The 6,000-nt window shown below is 45.9% G+C and overlaps 1 non-coding gene across 1 annotated transcript; it reads left to right on the top strand.

Annotated features, from left to right (window-relative positions):
• Positions 1-5,343: 5,343 nt before the first annotated feature.
• Positions 5,344-5,425, top strand: trnal-uag (transfer RNA leucine (anticodon UAG)). The gene has a single exon. It is a non-coding gene; the product is annotated as a tRNA-Leu (tRNA).
• The last annotated feature ends 575 nt before the right edge of the window (positions 5,426-6,000 follow it).

The raw sequence follows: 6,000 nt of genomic DNA, 5'->3' as shown, positions 1-6,000 counted from the left end.
TGGGAGAGGTTTGTCGGTAGCCTCGAGGTGTCAGTGATATGGCATTATGGCAGTGCGAAGAAAAGAGCCAAGTGTCTTTGACTGGTGGGTGCCGGCAGAAGTAATCAGTTGGATTCCATCGTGCAATGGTGAGCCTTCTGGACTTGTACTCCAGCGATCCAAATTTAAACCTCGAATTTTGTCCGATTCGTTTGCAAGTTTAGGGCAGAATAAGTCAAACGCACTTGAAATCCAATCCCTGTTGGTGGGGATATCGCAGCTTCAATCCGTGAGGATCGAGCTCTTTTCTTTTTACCCCGAACTTCATGCATCAGTGCCTTGCAATGTTTATGCACTGATTATCCAACAAGACGAGCTGCGCTGAGCAGTGTGAAACAGAAGCAGCAACGAGCGAAGCGATGGATTTGACAGCAGCTGTGTGATTGGCAAAGCATCGACACTTATCAAAGGGTAAAGTGGGGAAGCTGAACGTCTGGATGAGAAAGGGCGGAGCCGAAGTGGCAGGTTGGGATTGACCAGGGCTTGCAGTTTTTTTTATGGCAGAGGTTTGCCAGTGCCCTCGTGCAGTCAACGATGCAGCGCCATGGCGATGCTGATAAACGAGCCCAGTATCTTTGAAGGAAGGTGGCCGCCTGTTTTAATAAATGGGTTTGATGGTGTAATGGTGAGCATTCTGTATTTTGAATCCAGCGATCCGAATTCAAATTTCGGTGGAACCTCAATCAATGAGGCTCGAGCTCCTTGTATAAATTTGGCCTTTTGTTCAAAGCAAATCGTATTGAACTAACTTGATAGAGTTTTTGATGAGGCAACGGAGTGGGTTGATGAGGGCAATGCGATTAATGTGGTGTTTTTTAACTTTCAAAAGGCGTTTGATAAATTGCCTCATAATAGGCTTGTCATCAAGATTGATACCCATAGAATAAAAGGAGCAGTGGCAACATGGATACAAAATTGCCTCAGTAACAGGAACCAGAGAGGATTGATGATCGGTTGTTTTTCGGATTGGAAGGAGGTGTACAGTAATGTTTCCCACAGGTCGGTACTCGCACCACTGCCGCTTTTGACATTTATTAATGACTTGGACTTGGGTGTACAGGGCACAATTTCCAAATTTGCAGATGAGACAAATCTTGGAAGTATAGTGAACAGTGAGGAGGATAGTGATAGACTGCAAGTGGATATAGGTATTTCACCCAGAAAAATGCAAGGTGATACACCTTGGTCGGAAGAAGGAGGAGAAGCAACATAAATTAGAGTGCTCAAATCGAAGAGGGGTGCTGGAAAAGAGAGATCTGGTGGTTTATGTGCACAAATCGTTGAATGTAGCGAGGCAGGCTGAGAAAGCGGTTCAGAAAAGCAGACGGGATCCTGGGCTTTATAAATAGAGGCATAGAGTACGAAAGCACGTAATTCATGATGAACCTTTATAAAACATGAGTTCGACCACAACTGGAGTATTGTGTCCAATTCTGTTCACCGCACTTTTGGAAAAATGTGAAGGCCTAAGAGAGGGTGCAGAAAAGATGAACGAGAATGATTCCAGGGATGAGGGACTTTAGTTACGTGGATAGACTGGAGAAGCTGGTGTTGTTCTTCTTGGAACAGAGAAGATTGAGAGGAGATTTGAGAGAGGTATTTAAAATCATGAGCGGTGTTGACAGAATAGATGGAGACAAACTTTTCCCATTGGCGGAAGTGTCAAGAACCAGAGGACATCGATTTAGGTGACTGGCAAAAGAACCAAAGCTGACTTGAGGAAAAAGCTTTTTTAGTCAGTGAGTGGTTCGGATCAGGAATGCACTGCCAGGGGGCGTGGTGGAGGCAGATTCAATCGTGGCTTTCAAAGGGGAACTGAAAAATACTTGAAAGGAAAACATGTGCTGGGCCACGGGGACAGGGCGAGGAAGTGGGATTGGCTGCATTGCTTTTGCACAGAGTTGGCAGGACTCGATGTATCGATCGGCCTCCTTCCGTGCTGTAACCTTTCTATGAGTCTCTCAGCTCAGCCTATCTTTTGCTTTCTCAAATCTTCAGAAGAGAAAGTTGCTTCATGTGCAACGCTGCGCGTCACTGCACCAAAGAATGGTGTTTGCTGAATTTTTCTTTGCAATCTGCATTCAGCAGGCAAACATGTCGAAATTCAAAGCACTGTCTCTTGAAATGCAGGCATTGCTTGGATCGTGTCCTCGGGCAAAGTTTGCATTTTATTTTACGCCAATGTTCATGCATCAGTGCCTTGCAATATTTATTCACAGATTATCCGGCAAGATTGTAATAGGAGCAGAATCTGCGCTGAGCAGATTGAAACAGAAACAGTCACGAGGGAAGCAATGGGTTTGACGAGCAGCTGTGTGATTCGCAGAGCTTCGGAACGAAGCAGAAGGGAAAGGGTGGAAGCTGAAGGTATCGATGAGAACGGGCCGAGTCAAAGTGGCAGTTTGGAATTGTCCACTTCTTGCAGTTTTGCTGATGGGAGAGGTTCAGCAACAGTCAGTGATGCAGCGACATGGCCGTGCTGAGAAAAGAGTGAAGTGTCTTTGGATGGAGGTTGCGGCATATTTTCATGAATGGGTTCCATGGTGTAAAGTGAAACACATTAAATTCTGAATCTAGCGAACCGAGTTCGAATTTTGGTGGAGATTGTTATGTTTTTGGTTCTTTTGTTTGAAACTGCAGGACGAAAAAACAAAATGCAGCTGGAATCCACTCACTGCTGGTATGAAGTTGCTGCCTCAATCAATTAGGTTCCAGTTGTTTCAATCGGATTCAGTCCAAAAGTTACTTGTCGAATCTTGTGATCCAGGTGATGGTCACTGAAGAACTGGTTTTTGTTTTGAAGCTTTTGGCTTGTTTCTTTCAGCAGTTGAGTTGCGTGACAGACGGGCAGCGCTGCAGAGCTGTGAATGGCGGTTGACAGGTGCACATTTGGCAAGTTGGGGCGGCGCAGCAAGATCGGAAGTGTTCCGCCTTGGTCTTAATAGTTCTGTTCAAACATGCGATTGAATCAAGCAGAGGATAAATGTAAAGTGAGCTTATGGCGAAAAAGGAGCGATTACAGGCCATGAGCGAAAGTTTTTCAAATTATTGTGCTGCACGACACTGTGTGAGGATTGGGCAGATTTTAAAACGTGTGTCGGAAAGTAAAGTGCGATGTTGTGTGTGCGAAGAGCACAAGAAAGTTGTGCTTGAAGCTGCGCCCTTGAGGAAAGTTTCAGGTTGTCAGGAAAACGGCTACAGTGAAAGCTCAAAAATAAATCCAGAAACTGCTGGCAACACTCAGCAGGTCAGGTATTATCTGTGGACAGATACGCGTCAGATACTCGCGAGCAATGCCAAATTCATCCACCGTGGCTTCGGATTGGAGCGAGGCCCAAGACTTCTGGTTGAATTTCAGGAAGGAAACAACACATCAAACGGTAAATGCAATAATGGCGCGGATGAGATACAAAACCATGCGTGCAGAGCACAATGGATTAGGAATCCATCACCTCAAACACTCGGCCACCTCGTCGCATGAATATTGCTCAGAAAGCCCATTCATTCCATTCGTTCAATGGAAAATCCTCGACGCAAAGGTCAAAATGCAAGAAAACCACATTTCAATCACCAGATATCAGATTCTGAAGGCAGAGCTTTGATAGCTGGTGCCGTGGCCGAGCGGTCCAAGGCGCTGGATGAAGGCTCTTGTCTCTTTGGGGGCGTGGTTTAAATGCCAACGTGTAAAGTGCTTGCCATTTTTTCCTCATCACCAAACATCCTTCTTTTCCAAGCAGCACCGGGCGCGACATTGCTGTTGTTCGGGCATGACTGCCCCACCTGATGCGCTTCGCCTTGATCGTATCCTCGTCCATGCTCTGCGTTGAGGTCGCAGTTTGTTCGGTTTCAATACGAGCTACAGTATAGTTTCGATTACCTCTTTTGTTCTCTTCCACATACACGAATAGAATGCAGCAAGAAATCAATCTTTTGCACAAAAAAGAAATATTTTTTGTTGCTGGCAAAAACCTAACCATTCCTTCGAATCCAGCACTCTCACATGCCTGTACTTGATGCTCCACAGTTCAAACTGGCCTGTTTTCCCCACTTTTTCTTCCTTCCACAGCCAATATGCCGCCTTTCCTTTCTTCCTTCCACTTCATGGAAACTATCCTGCGGCATTGCCGACTCCAGCATTCACTTTCATGATCTCACGCGTTTAAATTTGTTCTGCTGTGACCACTGTTTCTATTGGGCAGATGTCCGATTCGCACCAATGTTCATTTGCGCCTTGAAACCAGTCGACACATTTCGATCTGCGTGACCGCTTGACAGACAAACACGATGAAAGCAGGGCTGGCCTCTGGAAAGACAGCCGCCCGATTGTTCACGAATTTTATTTGTCGAATCTTGTGATCCAGGTGATGGTAACTGAAGAACTGGATTTTGTTTTGATGCTTTTTGGATTTTTTCTTTCAGCAGTTGAGTTGCGTGACCGACGGGCAGCGCTACAGAGCAGCGAGTGGCGGTTGAGAGGTGCACATTTGGCAAGTTGGGGCGGCCCAGGAAGATCGGAAGTATTCCGCCTTGATCTTAATAGTTCTGTTTAAACATGGGATTGAATCGAGTAGACGATAAATGTAAAGAGCGCCTGTGGCGAAAAAGGAGCGATTGCAGGCCAAGAGCGAAAGGTGTTTCAAATTTTCGTGGCGCAGGAAGCTGTGTGCGGATAAGCCAGATTTTAAAGCGAGTGTGTCGGAAAGTAAAGAGCGATGTTGTGTGTGAGTAGAGCTCAAGAAAGTTGTGCTTGAAGCTGCGCCCTTGAGTAAAGTTTCAAGTTGTCAGGAAAACGGCTATAATGAAAGCTCAAAAATAAATCCAGAAACTGCTGGCAACACTCAGCAGGTCAGGTATTATCTGTGGACAGATACTCGCTTTACCGGGGCGTAATTGTGCACTTTCTTGATGCTTCACGTTATTCACATCTTACACTCGCAACACCTCCATGCACCAATTTTTCCTTGCTGATTTGAGCAGAGATCAGCGAGCAATGCAAAATTCATCCACCGTGGCTTCGGATTGGAGCGAGGCCCAAGACATCTGGCTGAATTTCAGGAAGGAAGCGACGCATCAAACGGTAAATGCAATAATGGCGCGAATGAGATACAAAACCATGCGTGCAGAGCACAATGGATTAGGAATCCATCACCTCAAACACTCGGCCACCTCGTCGCATGAATATTGTTCAGAAAGTCCATTTATTTGATTCGTTCAATGGAAAATCCTCGACTCAAAGGTCAAAATGCAAGAAAACCACATTTCAATCACCAGATATCAGATTCTGAAGGCAGAGCGTTGACACGTGGTAGCGTGGCCGAGCGGTCTAAGGCGCTGGATTTAGGCTCCAGTCTCTTCGGGGGCGTGGGTTCGAATCCCACCGCTGCCAACATGTAAAGTGCTTGCTATATTTTCGTCATCACCAAACATCCTTCTTTTCCAAGCAGCACCGGGCGCGACATTGCTGTTGTTCGGGCATGACTGCCCCACCTGATGCGCTTCGCCTTGATCGCATCCTCGTCCATGCTCTGCGTTGAGGTCGCAGTTTGTTCGGTTTGAATACGAGCTACAGTATAGTTTCGATTACCTCTTTTGTTCTCTACCACATACACTAATAGAATGCAGCAAGAAATCAATCTTTTGCACAAAAAAGAAATATTTTTTGTTGCTGGCAAAAACCGAACCATTCCTTCAAATCCAGCACTCTCACATGCCTGTACTTGATGCTCCACAGTTCAAACTGGCCTGTTTTCCCAACTTTTTCTTCCTTCCACAGCCAATATGCCGCCTTTCCTTTCTTCCTTCCACTTCATGGAAACTATCCTGCGGCATTGCCGACTCCAGCATTCACTTTCATGATCTCACGCGTTTAAATTTGTTCTGCTGTGACCACTGTTTCTATTGGGCAGATGTCCGATTCGCACCAATGTTCATTTGCGCCTTGAAACCAGTCGACACATTTCG

The sequence above is a fragment of the Heptranchias perlo genome, chromosome 35, assembly GCF_035084215.1.
Source record: "Heptranchias perlo isolate sHepPer1 chromosome 35, sHepPer1.hap1, whole genome shotgun sequence".
Lineage (NCBI taxonomy): Eukaryota > Metazoa > Chordata > Chondrichthyes > Hexanchiformes > Hexanchidae > Heptranchias > Heptranchias perlo.
This window is presented reverse-complemented; position numbering and strand designations above follow the sequence as displayed.